The 21,085-nt window shown below is 37.0% G+C and overlaps 1 long non-coding RNA gene across 1 annotated transcript in view; it reads left to right on the top strand.

The window, feature by feature from the left end:
* The window catches only part of LOC108637494, a 70,885-nt gene continuing 60,608 nt past the window's right edge, over positions 10,809-21,085 (top strand). Inside the window, exon 1 of the long non-coding RNA XR_001919100.1 lies at positions 10,809-10,901. This is a non-coding gene — a long non-coding RNA (uncharacterized LOC108637494). The remainder of the gene's footprint in view (positions 10,902-21,085) is intronic.

The following is a 21,085-nucleotide window of genomic DNA, read 5'->3' as shown; positions in this document are numbered from 1 at the left end:
TTTCTTTTCTCAGAAATTAGAACAGTAGCTAAGATCTCAGTAAATGTTTCTTGAATAGTGAAATTAATTTAATAGAATGTAATCTAAATACGGGGGCTTCCCTAGTGGCTCAGGGGTAAAGAATCTGCGTGCCAATGCAGGTTCAGTCCCTGGGTCAGAAAGATCCCCTGGAGAAGGCAATGGCAACCCACTCCAGCATTCTTGCCTGAGGAATCCCATGGACAGAGTCTGGCAGGCTAAAGTCCATGGGGTTGCAAAAGAATCAATGACAATGTAAATATAAACTGAGTTTCCCCCACCTTTATTTTTCACGGTTCTTTCTCTCAGATTTATCACCTCATTACCTTTCCTCCCAATGTACATTTAGCTTCAGAAAGGGAAGGGAGTTATTTTTCATCATATAAGTCTTATTTTCTCCTTCTTTCCTTTGCTCAGTCTTATATAGGATTGTGATTGTGGTTTGCAGGACAGGGGAAGGAAAGAGAGATTGGGATTTCTGGTTGGTGACATCAATGCTAGTTGTGTTGTCTAGTGGGAATTCCTAGTGGAAGAGCAACACTAAGTTTATTTTTATAATATGGTATGCTTAACCTACCATTCTCTTCAACTATGTGCAGTGGTGAAAATCCAGCTCTATATGCTGTTATGCTACTTGAGAGTTCCTGGGACTGCAAGGAGATCCAACCAGTCCATCCTAAAGGAAATCAGTCCTGAATATTCGTTGGAAGGACTGATGCTAAAGCTGAAACTCCAATACTACCTGATGAGAACTGACTCATTGGAAAAGAGCCTGATGCTGGGAAAGATTGAAGGTGGGAGGAGAAGGGGACAACAGAGGGTGAGATGGTTAGATGGCATCACCGACTTGATGGACATGAGTCTGAATAAGCTCTGGGAGTTGGTGATGACCAGGGAAGCCTGGTGTGCTACAGTCCATGGGGGTCAAAAGAGTTGGACATGACTGAGTGACTGAACTGATACTGATACTGATATGCTATTATGCTACAGTTGTATATTTAGCTATAGCCATTCTCCATTCTCAAATGGAGATTTGCTTGAAGTACATTCCCAGGGATTGTGGTTTCTAAAATTTTTCTCAAGATCGGGGTCTACCATGTAATATCCTTGTCTCCTAATCTGGTCAAGATTCTTTGATGTGCTACAAACTGTAAAGCAAATGGAAATTTAACACTCTCAATACAACACAATACAATATTATAGTGTAAGTATGGAATGGAGACAAAACTAGTTACACTACAGAACAAGCTAAGAAACATAGGTAAAGGTTACAGTTTTCATTTCTCCTACTAGTTATTTCTCCCACTAGATATGCTGGTTTATTTATGACTTCCTTCATTACAATACTCATTCATTTTCCCTTAGCTTTAGGCTAGTATCTTGATTGATTAAGGTTTTTTGTCCTATGTGGGGATTCAATTTTTCATTTCGGACAAATCTATACCCTTAGTGCTGCTTCTTGAATAAAATTACAAGTCTTCGGTAAGACTTCTTCACTAATTAAAGCAGTGAAAGTGGTGTCCAGGGGACCCAAGTTTCCCTCTTACACTTCCCTGCTCCATCCTTGAAGGTCAAGTTTAAGTGTCTCAGCCAGTACAATTTATGCCAGTTCTGTTAGTCATACATTGGACATGGCTAGGTTTCAATTCAGGGAAACCAAAGCAAAATCAACCTCTTGTAGGAATGGTTCTTTCCTTGGATTTTTAAATCTCCATAATAAAAGAAATAGCCTCAGCATGATAAAGGCCGTACATAAAAATTCTACAGCCAAGATACTTAATTGGTAAATAATGAAAGCTTTTTACTAAGGTCAAGAGCATGACAAGGGTGCCCACTTTAACCACTTTTTTGGGTAAGACTTCAACACGTACTGGAAGTCCTACCCAAAACAATTGGGAAAGTAAAACGTAAATAAATACAGGCATTCCAATCAGAAAAGAAGTGAAATTATCTCTTATATGTTCACAGATGAGAACTCTTATATGTAGAAAATCCTGAAGCACACACACACCAAACACTGAACTATTAAATAAATCCAACAAGTTTCAGAATACAAAATCAATGCGAAAGAATCATTTGCACTTTTAAACACTAACAGTGAATGATCAGAAAAGGAAATTAAGAAAACAATTCCATTTACAATATCATGAAAAAGATATGAAAAAGATAAAAAATATTGAGGAATAAACTTAACCCAGAAGACAAAAGATTTATGTACTGAAAACTAGAAAATATTGCTGAAAGAAATTAAAGAAGACAGCAATAAATGGAAAGACACTTTGTGTTCATGGATTAAAAAAATAATAATATTATTAAGATGGCAAAAATACTCAAAGAAATCTTCAGATTCAATGTCATCCCTATGAAAACACTGGTTTTGCAGAAACAGAAAAATCCATTGTGGAAGCTTGAGGAAACCCAAATAGCCAAGACAGTCTTAAAAAGGGGGACAAATGTGGATATTTCATATTCATTAATTTTGAAAGTTACTACAAACTACAGTGATTAAAACAGTGTGGTGCCAACATAAAGGTAGAAATATAGACCAATGGAGTAGACGAATAAAGAGCTCAGATACAAACCGCACATATATGGTCAAATGACCTTTAACAAGGGTACAGTAGGGAAAGGACAACTTCTTCAACAAATGTTGGGGAAGCTGGCTCTTCAAATGCAAAACAACAAAGCTGGATCCTTACTTGATACCATATTGAAAATTGACTGAAAATAGGTCAAAAGATCATATAAGAACTATAAAATTTTATGAAGAAAACAGGGCAAATGTTCATGATCTTGGACTTGGCAATGGTTCTCTGGAAAGATGCCAGAAGCATGGGCAGCAAAAAAAAAAAAAAAAAAAAAGACAAAATTAGGCTACATCAAAAATGACATTATCAGCAGAGTGAGAAAGAAATCCATGGAATAAGAGAAGATATTTGCAAGTCATATGTCTGATAAGGGGTTAATATCCAGAATATACAGAAAACTCTTAAGTTTCAACAATGAAGAAAAATAATTTAAAAATGGGCAAATAATTGAATAAACATTTCTCCAAAGAATGTATATAAATGGCCAATATGCACATGAACAAACTTACTATCGCTAATCATTAGGGAAATGTAAATCACAGCCAAAATGAGATATAATTTTATACCCATTAAGATCACTATTATTAAAAAAAAAAAAAACAGCCAAAACAGAAACTGCAACTGTAGGAGAGGATGTAGCTAAGGGAAAAATTGGACTTTGTACACTCATGGAGGGAATATAAAGTTGTTCAACTGCTGTGGAAAACAGTGTGGTTTTTCCTCAAAATTTTAAAAATAGAATTGCCAAATAATGCAGCAATTCCACTTCTGGGTATACACCCAAAATAATTAAAAGCAGATGCTCAAAGAGATATTTGTACAGTCATGCTCATAGCAGCATTATTCAAGATAACCAAAAGGTAGAAGCAATCCATCCACAGATGAATGAATAAACAAAATGTACGTACATGGGCTTCCCTGGTAGCTCAACTGGTAAAGACTCTGCTTGCAAAGCAGGAGACATGGGTTCGATTCCTGGGTTGGGAAGATTCCCTGGAGAAGGGATAGGTTAACCAGTCCAGTATTCTTGGGCTTCCTTGGTGGCTCAGATGGTAAAGAATCCACGTGCAGTGCAAGAGACCTGGATTTGACCCCTGGATTGGGAAGATCCCCTGGAGGAGGGCATGGCAACCCACTCCAGTATTCTTTCCTGGAGAATCCCATGGACAGAGGAGCCTGGCAGGCTACAGTTCACAGGGTAGCAAAGAGTCTGACACGACTGAGTGACTAAGCTCAGCATAGTACATACATACTATTGATATGAACTATTATTCAGTCCTAAAAAGAAAGCAAATTCTGACTCATGGTGCAGTGTGGATGAACCTTGAAGACACGAACAAATCATATATGATTCTTTTATGTGGTACCTAGAATAGCCAAAGTCATAGAAAGAGAAGGTAGAACAGTAGTTGCCAGAGACTCAGGGGAGGAGATAATGGAAAGTTATTGTTTAATGGGCACAGAGTTTCAATTTGGGGAAAAAAAATCCCTGAAGGATAATGGCGACAGTTACAATGTAAATGTATTTATTCCATTGAGCTGTACACTTAAAACTGGTTAAAATGCTGAATTTTATGTTATGTATATTTACCACAATAAAAAATAAAAGATGAATTCTGTAAGTTATGGAGAGATATGAAGCCATTAAGAGTAACTATGAATATAGGAGAGATTTTTAATAGTGGATACTACATCCTTCAAAACAGCATCCAGTTCTGAAGAATTTTGACTTTCAGTATGCTGCAGCTGGAGTTTCCCAGGTGGCTCGATGGTAAAGAATATGCCTGCAATGCAGGAGTTTCAGGAAATGTAGGTTTAATTCCTGGTTTGGGAAGATCTCCTGGAGGAGGGCATGGCAACCTCTCTAGTATTTTTGCCTAGAGAGTCCCATGGACAGAGGAGCCTGGCAGGCTACAGTCCATAGGGTTGCAGAGAGTGGGACAAAACTGAAGCAACTTAGCACTCACGCATGCTCTGGCTGGGTCTTCAATGATTATTTTTCTTGTTATCCAAAGTTAGTGCTTTCAGATAATGAGGGAATAAAATAAGATAGGGAATCCAACTAACATCTTTTCATTGCTTTACTTTTTGCAATGTGAAAGTTGTGAGTGATAAGATGCATAAAGCATAATATTAAGACATGATGGTTCTGCTGCAGAATTACAAATGGAGAAGTCTAATTAAAATCAGATTGGTTGAAGGAAAAGACAAATTGTTGCCCAGTCCTCATCTAAAGATGCTTGAGTTAATCTGCTTTCCACCAGCAGCTGACAGATCTGCTGGGGGCAGATGCCACCTTGGGAACCTGGAATTGCTAGCTGCAGTTAACATTCAACTCCCCGCAGAGGCAGTAGCCATCATAGCTTATCTTTAAGCTTGGTGGAACATGTGTTAAAACCCCCTGAAAAAAAAAACAAAAACCAGAAAGACCCCTGGAGTCGGAGTCAACAGTATTACAAGCACAACTCTGCTACTAAGGGCTACTGGGACCATCAGGAAATCATTCACTTTCTCCCAGTTGAATTTCATCATTAACAAATGAAGGTTGTTTTTGCCCATCCCCTTCATTTCTAAAAGCTTATGACCCACTACTGATCCACCCATGTATCTTAGGAACCCCAAAGTTCTTCATGGAATAATAGTGAGTCAGCCAGGCCAATCCACAGTCTTTGTATGTGTATGTGTGGGAATAAGAATGAATCCATCCAAAATATTTTAAACTCTTTAAGAGAAAGATATACCTGAAACATTTAACTAAAACAGTGAGTACTGGGGATGACTCTGTTTTGACTGAGGAACTTGAATACATGTACAAAAGTAACTGTTATTAACGTTATGCTCCGTGCTTGATTTTCTTATAACATGTAAATAATGCTTTCTTCCTTTTTGGGGCAGTGATTGAACAGATCTCATGGAGGAGAGTAAGAATTTATTCTCTTTTTTGTCCAAATGGGTTGAAGAGTAGCAACCCATCTCTTTCCATCTAATGCTGTTTTTGACTTTTGCTCTTGTTTAGTCCAACTCTTTTGCGACTCTACGGACTGTAGCCAACTCTTTTGTGACCCCATGGCCTATAGGCAACCAGGCTCCTCTGCCCATGGGACTTCCCAGGAAAGAATACTGGAGTGGGTTGCCATTTCCTCTCCAGGGGATCTTCCCCACCCAGGGATCGAACCCATGTCTCCTACATTGGCAGGCCAATGATTTACCACTGAGCCACAAAAGAAGCCCCTCTTTGACTTATTCTTTTCCATAAAAGACTTCCCACTGCCTACTCATCTTCAGGGTCTCCTAATCCTTCCAGTTTGGCTTTTCACTCTATGCCCTGTATGCACTTTTCATTTTGACACCTGTCTGTATTTGCGGTCATATCCAACCTACACCCACATCCAAATAATACTTTTAGGAAAACCAAACTGGCTTATAGTTCACTCTACCTCCACATGCCACAGTGGAGAGGGAGGAAGACTGTCTATGTATTTTGTTTTCTGGAATTTTCTTCTCTTTTTGGGGATGGCTACAGAACAGAGGCATCTCCCTTTGTTCTTTCTCTTTGCTTTGGGCCTTTGCTTTCTATAATACCAATGATGTTTGTATCAACAGTAGAGAGAGTAGCATAATGAAAACTTTTTTCTTTCTGTCCATATAATTCCAAATAATGGGGAATGCCATCACTGATATCATATCCAGCAAAATTTGCAATCATGAGACCTGATTTTACATGCATTGAGTTTGCTATTTATTAATTTCAAGCCCTTGGGAAGTATTTTACCTCAATTAGCTTCCATTTGTTCATCTTCTAATGGGGAATTAACTGACTATGACTAGAAAGAATCTATTAAGTTTCTAGCATGATGTTTGGACCTGGATAAATATCCAACAGATATCAGTTCTTATTATCCTATAGGTAATAGAAAGCACTCTCCTTTGAATTTGTAATTTACTAGTTGTTCATCTTTTCCTTATAATGTTTTAATAGATAGGCTGCTTCAAAACCTGGTATTTATTATAGCTGCTACATAGGTGGGTAAATGATTCTTTGCAAAGACCTAAAGTCTTACTTCCCATCATCAGTTCAGTTCAGTTCAGTTGCTCAGTCATGTCTGACTCTTTGTGACCCTTTGGACTGCAGCATGCCAGGCCTCCCTGTCCATCACTAACTCCCAGAGTTACTCAAACTTATTTCCGTTGAGTTGATGATGCCATCCAACCATCTCATCCTCTGTCGTCCCCTTCTCCTCCCACCTTCAGTCTTTCCCAGCATCAGGGTCTTTTCAAATGAGTCAGTTTCTTTGCATCAGGTGGCCAAAGTATTGGAATTTCAGCTTCAGTATCAGTCCTTCCAATGAATATCCAGGACTGAGCCCCTTCAGGATTGACTGGTTAGATCTCCTTGCAGTCCAAGGGACTCTCAAGAGTCTTCTCCAACACCACAGTTCAAAAGCATCAATTCTTTGGTGCTCAGCTTTCTTTATAATCCAACTCTCACATCTGGAAAAACCACAGCCTTGACTAGATGGACCTTTGTTGGCAAAGTAATGTCTCTGCTTTTTAATATGCTGTCTAGGTTGGTCATAACTTTTCTTCCGATCATAGTCATTGCTTTTTGGACAGTTAGTATGAAAAAATTCCAACAAATGACAATGATGAGTTGTGGACTGCTCTTTGGGGATATTAACATTTTAATTGTTAAAGATGTCTTGGTTCTATTCTCTCCTTTTTTTTTTTAATCCATTGCAGATTATATCTGGAAGATGAGTTTTGTTAAATCAGTGTTTCCATCCTTGGATCACCCAATGCAATCCATATACCAGGGACACACCCTGAGAAATTCTGACTTAGTGGCCCTGGGTGGGGTTTGGTAATACATAATTTGGAAATACTCCAGAAGCTATTATGCTGCACATTCTGATTAATAAGAGTTAATTAAATCAGTGCAGAAGAGTATGGACTGTTACAAAGCTCAGCAGTTTTCTCAGTATCATTCTTGATTTTTGGATTCTTCTGCACAGTTTCATAGAGATGAGAATAGAATTTTAATTGAGGTTATATCTCCATGGGAACAAGAAACCCAATGCTCCTTCAGGTTCCCAGTTATATCTGTGAAAAGGTATTGTATTGTTCACTGCAACTGCTGCAATGCAGTGAACATTACTGAAATGAATTTTCTGCTTTATGTTACCCATAAGAGAATACAGCTTGCAGGTTTGTAATTGTAGATAATGATGTATTTGTAAAAGGTTTTCCGTCTCCTTGGATTATCCTCACAGAAAAGAATTTAAGAGCTGATGTCCACCACTCTGACTTGCAAATAAAATAATTGAAACCTATAGTGAATAATGATTTTGCCTAAGGTCACATAGCTGGGTGAAGCTTTTATCTGTTTTTGGAATACTACATATAATTAGCTCCTATTTTTCTTACAGGGTGGAAAAACAAATACATTTTATAAAAAAACAGCACCAAAAAAAATTGCGAAAGCACAAGAGAACTGTCAGCAAACTTCAAAGTCTCCAAGATATTTTTTTATACTTCACAGTTCATAATACTTTCCTGATTCTTTTCTTTTTCTACAAATCCTCTAATTAAAATAAAACCTATTGGCACTGTGTAAACTATAAAGCAAAATATAATACTGCTCTGTCTTCCTCCAGTCATAAAGAAGACAACATCTTATCAATCACCTTTTAATCACAACAGAGAAGACCGAGAAACTTAGATTTTTATAATTTTGCTTCTAACCACTATGTTAAATCTGTAAAACATAAAGTAATAAATGAGATACTTGCTTTTAGATCCAATTTGTTTTTATATAGTTTTTCATAAACATTCTTGCAAGATGCTTGCTGGAGAGTGAGTTGCGTACAGAATATATAAAAGATATAAATACCTTGTTTTCATTTCATCTTTCACCCTTTTTACTTGACATTGAGTATACTCAAGAAAGTTTATACCTACTTTGTGTAGGTATAAAAGATAGTGACAAACACCTATGAAACCACCAGCTTAAAAAGCAGAAATTTACGATTATCTTTGAACTTTCTTATTTGTCCTACACTTCTATTCTCTCTCCTTCATTGGGAATAACAAGTAATACTGAATTTGGGGTTTATCATTTCCTTGCTTTTTTAATAGTTTTGCTATATACAGGCTCACCTTGACATATTGAGGGTTCAGTTCCAGACCATCCACAGTAAAATGACTATCACAATAAAGTGAATCCCAAGAATTTTTTGTTTTCACAGGGCATGTAAAAGTTAAGTTTTTATCACACTGTAGTCTATTAAAGTGTGCAGAGCTTCCCTGGTGGCACAGCAGTAAACAGTCCACCTGAAATGTTTGATCCCTAGTCGGAAAAATTCTGGAGAAGGAAATGGCAAGCCACTCCAGTGCTGTTGTCTGGGAAATCCCATGGACAGGGGAGCCTGCCGGCTATGGTCCAGAAGTTATAATACTTGGACACGACTGAGCACACATCAATTTAATTTTAAAATACCTTATTACTAGGAAATGTTAACCATTATTTGAGCCTTTAGTGAATCATAATCTTTTTGCTGGTAGAGAGTCTTGCCTGGATGATGATGGTTGCTGACTGATCAGGGGTGGTGTTGTTGAAGGTTGGGATAGTGACAATTTCTTAAAATAAAACAGAATGAGGATTTACAGGGACACTTCTTAATACTGACAATTTGACTTTTCATAAATCATGAATGTTCTTAATGGCATCTAGAATGGTAGTCCTTTCCAGAAAGTTTCCAATAAGCTTTGCCAGATCCATCAGAAGAATTGCTATCAATGGCAGCTCTAGCCTTACAAAATGTATTTTTTAAATAATACATTTTTTGAAAGTCAAAATTGCTTCTTGATCCATGGACTGCAGAATGGAGGTTTTGTTAGCAGGCATGAAAACAATGTTAATCTCATTGTCCATCTCCATCAAAATTCTTGGGTTACCAAGTGCATTGTCAAGGAACAATAATATTTTGAAAGGAATCATTTTTTGCTTGATCATCAATTTTGGAAGTATATCAGTGAATAAAAGTTCTCAATTTTATTACAAAAGTATTTATCAATCTTGATCCATTTTGGTACTTAACATAAAAATATTCTTTTAAGTTTTCTTCTAAAATTGTTATAACTGTCCTTCACATATGATTCAAATTCATATGGATTTGCTTTTTTCCATATATTTCTCTTTATTTTTTGCCCTATACAGACAATTACCCTTCTAACATTTATTTAAAATTTCATCATTCCTTCACTGAATTCTCATAACAGCCCTACTAATCAATAAATATTCATTTATGTGTGAATTTGCACTGGGCAACAGAATTTAAAGCCAAAGGCAGGGTTCAGGGGATGGAAAAATAAGAGAAAACATCAGGGATTGTTACTCGATTCTGGCTAAACTGACCTAACAGAATTCTTACTAAAAACCAACTGGAGTAATAAGGCATTACCTGGGAGAGGATAAGGAATCTGATCACCAGGGTAACCAGATATTGAAGTGGGCAGTTCTTGCTAAACTCACATGCAGAGTTTTTATTAAAACTGGATTTTATAAGAAAGTGAACAGATGAACCTAAGAGATGTTCAGGAATCTGACTAAAGTTTGATCCAGCAAAGAATCTTTAAGTCTATGCCTTCTAACTGCTGTTCATGTTTCTTCTTCATCTTATCCCTAGGATTTGGGGGTTTTGATATATTTTATGTGTGGGTACAATTTTATCAGTTTTGTGTGTTTGGAATCTCCACATTCTTTGAGAACCCTATAGCCAGTCTGATGCTCATGGTTGTTCAAGTTGAGTTTTTGCATGAACTCAAGGGATGCCTCTCCTGTAGTGATTATCAGTTCAGTTCAGTCGCTCAGTCGTGTCTGACTCTTTGCGACCCCAAGAGTCGCAGCACACCAGGCCTCCCTGTCTATCACCAACTCCCGGGGTTTACCCAAACTCATGTCCATTGAGTCGGTGTAGTGATTGTAGAGCTACCATAAAAATAGGATTTTCTTAAGATGGTGGTAAAGTTTTTGAAGAAAGAGAAACTTTTGCTAACTTGTTATAAATCACCTTTGGATTCACTGTGTAGCTAGAAAGTTATGTGTTTATTTCTGCAACATGCCTGGGAAAAACAGTACGCCAGATCACTTTCAACTAATTTCGTCTTTTTTCATTTTCTTTGTCAAAAACTAGGTAACATGAATCTATGCTGCAAACTCCTGGAAAGGGACTTGTGGTTTCAGCATCTCAAAAGGAATCTTTTTTTTCCCCCACTGCATCATTACCAGGCTTGAAGGTACCCAAATTTCTTTTTAAGAATTGAGGTTGGTTGGGGGGTGGGTTTATTTCTAGATAATTTTTATACTGATTTTTCCAGTCATTTCAGTGAAATCTCTAGTTAGACTTCCCCACTTGGGCTGACCCTATGTTTATTTTCCATTTGATTATCTCAGTACTCCGTGAAAAAATTAAGCACAATTCACAGGGATACACTGCCTGCTATGACTAAAAAGACTACTATGTCTCCATGATTCCTACTTCCTAATCAGCCTATGCATACATTTACATTTTTCTAACTAAATTTTTTTCTAATTGGAGTCATCATTTGTAGTGGTTTTCAGGGGAAATGTTTGTGGGAAATGGAAATCAAGAGTTTATGTATAGAAAATAAGATATTTGATATTTTCAGTGAAATAAATAGAAAGAAGTGCTTCATTTTGTTAATAGGATTTAGGCTTCAACTAGCTGACATGAAGTTTTTAGGATTAGAGTGTTGCTTTTTTTGAAAGGACAATTTTTGAAGAAAAAAATGGTCAAAAGCATTTATAAGAATTTATGCTAACACAGAGCTGAATATTCATTGATTGACTTTTTCAGCAAGATTGTTCCACATCCCAAATGATTATCATATACTGAAGCAAAATGCAATGTTATAAAGTGAATACATAAGGCTAAAGATGTCCTTTGACAATAATAGAAGTTTCTTAGATATATATGAATTGACTGATTTAGAACGGAAAAATCATAAACTTTGGAGATCTAAAAAGAACCTTAGAGAATGACTCCACTTTTTGATTGTTCAGGAGAGCAAAACAAGACCAGAGAAGTTAAACAAATTGGCCACAGAAGTACAACTTAGTGACAGAACTGAAGCCTAAGCCCAGGTTTTCTGCTTCTAAATGTGTTAAGTGGAAGAATTTCTCTACAGCCCTATCATCATGAGGTGCCAATTTTGGGTGGTCTAGATGTTCACTAAGAAATTTTTCTACCAGTATTTTCTCTGGAACTTTGGAATATGTCTAAATCCCAGACACTGTTCTCAAGTATAAATTGGCACTTGCTATGGTTGCTTGCCATCTACCTTTATAAGAAATAAACCATGTGTTGCTGCAGCAGCTGACCTTCAACAGACCTGAAAGGAGTTTAGGGTGGAGAGAAGAAATGAGGCACTCTGCTTGGGGAAAAACTGGCAGGACAGGTCTTCAGATGGATATTTTTAGGAGCTAATTTTATGAGCCCAGTTCTTGCATCTCTTCATATCTAGAAAAGTACTAAAATCCTTCACGGTGACATATGTTTCTTGTGACTAGCAGAAAGCTTCTGTAAAAAATATGTGCTTGATTGCATTTATTCCAAAATCATGTATATACTGACCTTCCCCCTACCTTTTCAGAGCAGTTTCTCAGAACTATCTGAGGTGACATTTCCCGGGCTGCAGTCCTCATTTTGCCCCAAATAAAACTTAACTTGCCACTGTTACATTGTGCTTTTTCTTTATTTTTTAAAGTCAGCATTATGTAGAGAAGAAAGCATAATTTTTTTAAAGTTTTCTTTAAGATCCCAGATAGTAAGTAGTGGTTATGCATTTAACTAAATACAACTTTAGTTCTATCTTCAAATATGACTGTATTTCTCCAAAATTCACAAAGAAAGTTATAAATCAGAACAGGAAAAGCATCAGTAGGGTGGGTCTTTTGGGTTGTAAACATGAAGAGATTTTGGATCAAGTTATTTGTTTACCACAACTTCATTAACTGAAATCCAGATCTGGAGGCAATACGATGACTAAGCTCATGGTGACTTAAGAGGAAAAAACTTGATATTCTCCTTCTACTACAGATCTGATGCCAGGAGAAGACTCAGGAGACAGAAGTCACTGAGGCAGTTCAAAGCTTCCAGAAGTCAGTGTCTTAATGCAGTTACTTATTTCAGACAGATTGTGGGTCTGCTTCCATTTCCTCTGAGTTTCTTTTTTATTTTTTTAAGATTAATGACGTTAATAGTTTTTAAGTGGTACTGACACAGATTAGAGGTATAGTGTGTAGACACACGTGCTAGTCCAGTAAGAAATGGATTATTTCCTGCAAATTCAGTAAACGAACATGTCACAATCATCAGTGACTGCAGCCACCATGGACGGTGAGCTGGTGAGCCCTGAGGGAACTCAGAAAGGAAAGAATACCTGCCATCCAGCAGCCATCAAACTGCAGTCACTCCTTATGGTGAGCTCTGAGGAAACTCAGGATGTGAAAACACAGGATACTGGCCCCAGATAAGCGAGGTGCATATCAAAGGAATGATTTCAGAGAGCCCAGATTCTTGCATCTTCCCATACATTGAAGCACCAAATTCCTTAACTTGGGGTATGTGATTTTCTTTAACTTATAATAATCTTTTCACCTTCAGACTACCTGCCCTTTGTTGCAAAACTTCTATGTAACCTGGGTCCCTGCCTTAACCTCTGAACAGTTTTCTCAGGATTACTTTAGATGCTGTCTTCTGAGCTTGAAGTCCTAAAAATTCCCACCAAATGACACATAACTCTTACTTTTAAATTGTGCATGTTTTTTCAGTGGACACCAAACAGGCCTTAAATTTCCTCTTCTGATTGGGAATGAGCTTACCTATCATATACTTTTCTGGCCCCAGCAGAGTGGCAGTCAATATAAGGCTGCTTTTTCTGCAAGGCTTTTATTGACTGGTTCATAGAAAACTGATGATATTTTAAGAGTCTGAACATGCTGTGTCACATTTAGAGTCAACTAATTTTTCATGACTGGGGCTTCCTTGGTGGTACAGTGGTAAAGAATATGCCTGCCAATGCAGGAGACCCAAGAGACTCAGGTTTGATCCCTGAGTCAGGAAGATCCCTTGGAGAAGGAAATGGCAACCTGCTCCAATATTCTTGCCTGGAGAATCTCATGTACAGAGGAATCTGATGGGCTATAGTCCATGGGGTCACAAAAGAATTGGACATGACTTAGCTGCTGAGCACACACACGCAATTTTTACTGATTACACTTACTTGCTGAGGGCTTTCATATATTCTAATTTGATTTAATTCTAAAACCTTTTGGCACTGCTGAATTTCAAAAGTAGGGAAACGAAGAAATGCTACATTTTCTCAAAGTCAAAGAGCTATAAAGGGCAGAAATGGGATTTGAATCTGGAGCCCTGTGTTCCAAATTATGTCTCTAATAATATGTCAAGTTACCTCTGAAAAACTGTGATGCCAGTGAGAGCTGTCATTGGTTTGTGTGATATTGTCATCTCATCCTTTTGTACATTTTGAAAACAAATTCTTGTCATAATTACAGCTCACAGACAAGTTCATGTAACAATGCTGATGCCAAATACCAACAACTCTGACTGAAGGGTAAGAAGGAAATTAATTTAGTATTTGTGGAATGAACCAACACATTTATATCATTTTTTCACATGCTTCATAATGTTATTTCTCTGTCCTATTTTCTAACAAAAATATTATACAATTTATGTTTCACACCAAAGTAGAGTTTTCCCCAGCAGTATTTTATCGAAACTTAGATACTTTTGTGTGTGTGAAAGGGAATGGAGAATGCCTAAATCCAGACATGGACATAAACCAGGCTTAGTCTAGAGAAACCAGGAAGTGTAACTCTTTTTCCTGATTTGGGTTAGGACTTCTAGTCTGTACCTCTCTGCCTGATATTCTTAGTTGACTTCATGCTTCCATCTTCTCCACTGTAAATGAAAACTCCTTAAAGGCAGATATTGTCTTATAAGTTTTAGTGTTTATTTTATATTTTTTTATAGTTCATGGCACTTGTAAGTATGTAAATACATATTAGTTATCTATAAATGAAAGTTTGCTATACACTGTGTATAAGTGAAATTTGTGGGGTAGAATTTTGGCCAGATAATCAAGTAAAAAAAAAAATCAAGGTTACAATGTATCAGTATAGAAGGGACTAAACCATGAAGTTGCAAATAACCTAGTACAAAAAGTAACACATTCCTTCAAGCTAAATCTACTTCAATCAATGTCATCTTCAAATCATGGGAGAACAAAAACAAATTCCCAAAAATGAGAGACTTCTGCTTAGATGTGATAAATGATAAAATGTGAGTGCTGGAGCCAAGTCACATTTAACCAAATGTGTAAATCACATTGAAATAGTCCACTTAATGGTATTCAGAATATTAAACTGAGGCATAAAAAATAATGTTGCTTATCCAAGGCTATGGAGCATGATGATTGCAAAGTCAAAGAAAGTTGTCTCCTGCTAGTCAGTACAGAATTAATTCTGAGAACACATTCCTTTTCTCCTATGAGGTTTGACAAATAAATCATTAGGTGAAAGCAGAGAAAAAAAGGAGAAGAAGCAAATGGAGAAAGTTTCCTGCTTTTTTGTTTGTTTGTTTTGATTTGTTTTTAACCAGTAGGGGTTCTGGAGTCTCGGCAAAATCACATTTTCTCTATTTTATCACAATGACCGATAATTTCATATATATGGATGACTTTTTTTTCAATATGTTCCATAACTGCTGTGTTTACTTCAGCTGTGTCTTCTGAAAGTGAAAATATTTAAATGAAGTAGGACTTTGAAAAGCGTATTTCATTCAATTCATTTTAAAGTAGTCCTTTCATTCCACAGTTGAGTGTTGCTATTTGAAGGAGAGAAAAACATTGGAACCTTAAGGGATATTTATTCCAGAGCAGAAATTATCTCCCAAATGATGTGACTATTTCCACATGACACCAAATAACCCTTTGAAAAAGGGAGAAAAATCAGTCAATTACTTTTTGTAAATGCGATAAACCAAACAGTGCATTTTTGTTTCCTGAAAGATTTATTTTTAGTTGAGTTATGTGATCAGTTAGAGTGTAGCATAAGTTTTAAATTCTCATTCATGATTTTTGTTTCTCTGAAATTATGAAGGTCTTCTTTTATGGAAGTTTTCCATGGATGACAGTTTAATCTGGGACAAACCTGTGGCAGAGCAATCTGAAAATAATACTTATTAAAATGATGCTTGTACTTCAGAGTTTAAAAGTGATATAAAGTGAATATTTTAAAATTTATTATACTGTGAACCTCCATAGATCCATCTCATTTGTTTGTTTCTTTAGGGCACAGCTTACTATTTGACACATAGTAGGTGTTTAATTTGCTCTTATTGAAAGTAGAGACCCTTTAAAAATATTCACTTTTATATCATAAATATTAGACCTTAAGAAAATAGCTTCCAGAATTCTGTATTGTGAGACAGTTTACCAACTGAAGACATAAGTAGGATTTTGGTTTAAAAAGTTACACTTCCAAGGATTCTTATTAGCATAAAAATTATACATAAATGAATCCAACATCTTCCACTTGAGGACACTGATAGGAAAATTCATATGAGTATTAAATAAAATATTTCTTTCTAATTTAAATAAAAGAATCTTTGATAGAGGGAGAAATGAGATAGAGATGGGAAGAGTATGCTATGTATTCTAATAAAAATTATGTATACTAAAGTATTTTTTTCTGGTGCTTTTATTTTATATATATATATGTATATATATATGGATTTGCTTTCTTTGGCTTAACAAGCAAATTAATTTGTACACACTAAATGTTGACAGCAAAATGTTAATTTGCTGAAAGATTCTGTGTTTACTAAAATTTGGGACCTTTAATAAAAATGTTTAAAATTATTTATAAAGCTGTAATTTGTTCATATGTGCGTATTTTCTAGAGAATTTTCCCCCTAAAATAATTATCTGTGTTATTCACTAAAATTGTCTTGTTTTTGTAGGTGAGAATTAAGTGATTGATACTTAATCTAAGTAAGGAAAATGTTCCAGTAGATTTAACTTAAATATACAATTTTCCATTTTTCTCTCCATTTTTGAATTATTAGTGCCTGATTACTTAAATTATATTTTTAAGTTTTAAAGGATGACTAAACCTCTCTTATTTCAGTTTTGTGCCAATACCATGCTGTTTTGATGATTAAAGCTTAGCAGGATAGTGTAATTTGAAGTCAGGGAGCCTGATTCTTCTAGCTCTGTTTTTTCTTTCTGAGGATTGCTTTGGCTATTCAGGGTCTTTTGTGTTTCCATACAAATTGTAAATTTTTGTACAATTTGAAAAGTGAATAACAGGGGATTTTTAAGACCAAATTTTGGCAACAGCTAAATCCAGATTTTAAAAAATCAATACAAAAAAAATTAGTTTAAGCTACATATTAAACCAGATAGACCAAAAAGACATATACAGAATACTAACAGTAGGATGCACATTCTTCTCAAATGCACATAGAAAATTCTCTTGGATATATCATATGTCAGACTGCAAAGCAAGACTTAATAAACTTAGAAAAGCTTTAGATCATATAAAGCATTTTTTATGACCCTGGTGATATGAAACCTAAAAAGCAGTTATAAGAAGAAAACTGGAAAATCAACAAATGAAAATTAAACAACATGCTACTGAACTCACTGGAAAACATCCTGTTCATTTCCAAGGCAAACCATTCAGTATCATGGTAATTCAAGTGTATGCCCTGACCAGTAATGCTGAAGAAGCTGAATTTGAACAGCTCTATGAAGACCTACAGGACCTTTTAGAACTAACACTGAAAACAGATGTCCTTTTCACTGTAGGGGACCGGAATGCAAAAGTAGGAAGTCAAGAAACATCTGGAGTAAAAAGCAGTTTTGACCATGGAGTACAAAATGAAGCAGGGCAAAGGCTAATAGAGATTTTCCAAGAGAACTCACTGGTTATAGCAAACACCCTCTTCCAACAACACAAGAGAAGACTCTACACATGGACATCACCAGATGGTCAATACTGAAATCAAACTAATTATATTCTTTGCAGCCAAATATGGAGAAGCTCTATACAGTCAGCAAAAACAAGACCAGGAGCTAACTGTGGCTCAGATCATGAACTCCTTATTGTCAAATTCAGACTTAAATTGAAGAAAGTAGGAAAAGCCACTAGACCATTCAGGTATGACCTAAATCAGTTCCCTTATGATTATAAAGTGTAAGTAACAAATAGATTCAAGAGATTAGATCTGATAGGCAGAGTGCCTGAAGAACTATGGACTGAGGTTTGAAACATTGTACAGGAGACAGTGATCAAGACCACCCCCAAGAAACAGAAGTGCAAAAAGGTAAAGCCTTTTTGAGGCTGAGGAAGCCTTACAAATAGCTGTGAAAAGAAGAGAAACAAAAAGCAAAAGAGAAAAGAAAGATATACCTATCTGAATGCAGAGTTCCAAAGAATAGCAAACACCCTCTTGCAACAACATGAGAGAAGACTCTACACATGGACATTACCAGATGGTCAACACTGAAATCAGATTGATTATATTCTTTGCAGCCAAAGACGGAGAAGCTCTATACAGTCAACAAAAACAAGACCAGGAGCTGACTGTGGCTCAGATCATGAACTCCTTATTGCCAAATTCAGACTCAAATTGAAGAAAGTAGGGAAAACCGTTAGACCATTCAGGTATGACCTAAATCAAATCCCTTGTGATTATACAGTGGAAGTGAGAAATAGATTTAAGGGACTAGATTTGATAGATAGAGTGCCTGATGAACTATGGAATGAGGTTTGTGACATTGTACAGGAGACAGGGATCAAGACCATCCCCATGGAAAAGAAATGCAACAAAGCAAAATGGCTGTCTGGGGAGGCCTTACAAATAGCTGTGAAAAGAAGAGAGGCAAAAAGCAAAGAGAAAAGAAAAGATGGAAGCATCTGAATGCAGAGTTCCAAAGAACAGCAAGAAGAGATAAGAAAGCCTTCGTCAGCAGAGGAAAAGAACAGAATGGGAAAGGCTAGAGATCTCTTCAAGAAAATTAGAGATACCAAGGGAACATTTCATGCAAAGATGAGCACAATAAAGGACAGAAATGGTATGGACCTAACAGAAGCAGAAGATATTAAGAAGAGGTGGCAAGAATACACAGAAGAACTGTACAAAAAAGATCTTCACGACCCAGATAATCATGATGATGTGATCACTAATCTAGAGCCAGATATCTTGGAATGTGAAGTCAAGTGGGCCTTAGAAAGCATCACTACAAACAAAGCTAGTGGAGGTGATGGAATTCCAGTTGAGCTGTTTAAAATCCTGAAAGATGATGCTGTGAAAGTGCTGCACTCAATATGCCAGCAAATTTGGAAAACTCAGCAGTGGCCTCAGGACTGGAAAAGGTCAGTTTTCATTCCAATTCCAAAGAAACGCAATGTAAAAGAATGCTCAAACTACCCCACAATTGTGCTCATCTCACATGCTAGTAAAGTAATGCTCAAAATTCTCCAAGCCAGGCTTCAGCAATATGTGAACCGTGAACTTCCAGATGTTCAAGCTGGTTTTAGAAAAGGCAGAGGAACCAGAGATCAAATTGCCAACATCCGCTGAATCATGGAAAAAGCAAGAGAGTTCCAGAAAAACATCTATTTCTGCTTTATTGACTATGCCAAAGCCTTTGACTGTGTGGATCACAATAAACTGCGGAAAATTCTGAAAGACATGGGAATACCAGACCACCTAACCTGCCTCTTGAGAAATCTATATGCAGGTGAGGAAGCAACAGTTAGAACTGGACATGAAACAACAGACTGGTTCCAAATAGGAAAAGGAGTACGTCAAGGCTATTTATTGTCATCCTGCTTATTTAACTTCTATGCAGAGTACATCATGAGACATGCTGGACTGGAAGAAACACACACTGGAATCAAGATTGCCAGGAGAAATATCAATAACCTCAGATATGCAGATGACACCACCCTTATGGCAGAAAGTGAAGAGGAGCTGAAAAGCCTCTTGATGAAAGTGAAAGTGGAGAGCAAAAAAGTTGGCTTAAAGCTCAACATTCAGAAAACGAAGATCATGGCCCCCGGTCCCATCACTTCATGGGAAATAGATGGGGAAACAGTAGAAACAGGGTCAGACTTTATTTGGGGGGGCTCAAAAATCACTGCAGATGGTGACTACAGCCATGAAATTAAAAGACGCTTACTCCTTGGAAGAAAAGTTATGGCCAACCTAGGTAGTATATTCAAAAGCAGAGACATTACTTTGCTAATTAAGGTCCGTCTAGTCAAGGCTATGGTTTTTCCTGTGGTCATGTATGGATGTGAGAGTTGGACTGTGAAGAAAGCTGAGTGCTGTAGAATTGATGCTTTTGAAGTGTGGTGTTGGAGAAGACTCTTGAGACTTCAAGGTGATCTGCAAGGTGGACTGCAAGGTGGACTGCAATGTGATCCAACCAGTCCATTCTGAAGGAATCAACCCTCGGATTTCTTTGGAAGGAATGATGCTAAAGTTGAAGCTCCAGTACTTTGGCTGCCTCATGCGAAGAGTTGACTCATTGGAAAAGACTCTGATGCTGGGAGGGATTGGGGGCAGGAGGAGAAGGGGACAACCGAGGATGAGATGGCTGAATGGCATCACAGACTCGATGGATGTGAGTCTGAGTGAACTCCGGGAGATGGTGATGGACAGGGAGGTCTGGCGTGCTGTGATTCATGGGGTCACAAAGAGTCGGACACGACTGAGCGAGTGAACTGAACTGAACTGAACTGAACTGAAAGAATAGCAAGGAGAGATAAGAAAGCCTTCCTCACTGACCAATGCAAAGAAATAGAGGAAAACAATAGAATGGGAAAAAATAGTGATCTCTTCAAGAAAATTAGCAATACAAAGGGAACGTTTCATGCAAAGATGGGCACAATGAAAGACAGAAATGGAATGGACCTAATAGAAGCAGAAAATATTAAGAAGTAAGTGGTGGCAAAAATACACAGAACTATGCAAAAAAGATCTTCATGACCCAGATAATCACGATGGTGTGATCACTCACCTAGAGCCAGACATCCTTGAATCTGAAGTCAAGTGGGTCTTAGGAAGCATCCCTACGAACAAAGCTAGTGGAGGTGATGGATCAAATTGCCAACATCTGCTGGATCATCAAAAAAGCAAGAGAGTTCCAGAAAATATCTATTTCTGCTTTACTGACTATGCCAAAGCCTTTGACTGTGTGGATCACAATAAACTGGAAAATTCTGAAAGAGATGGGAATACCAGATCACTTGACCTGCCTCTTGAGAAACCTATATGCATATCAGGAAGCAACAGTTAGAACTGGACACGGAACAACAGACTGGTTCCAAATAGGAAAAGTAGTGTGTCAAGGCTGTATATTGT

This window comes from Capra hircus, chromosome 14 (assembly GCF_001704415.2).
Source record: "Capra hircus breed San Clemente chromosome 14, ASM170441v1, whole genome shotgun sequence".
Taxonomy (NCBI): Eukaryota; Metazoa; Chordata; class Mammalia; order Artiodactyla; family Bovidae; genus Capra; species Capra hircus.
This window is presented reverse-complemented; position numbering and strand designations above follow the sequence as displayed.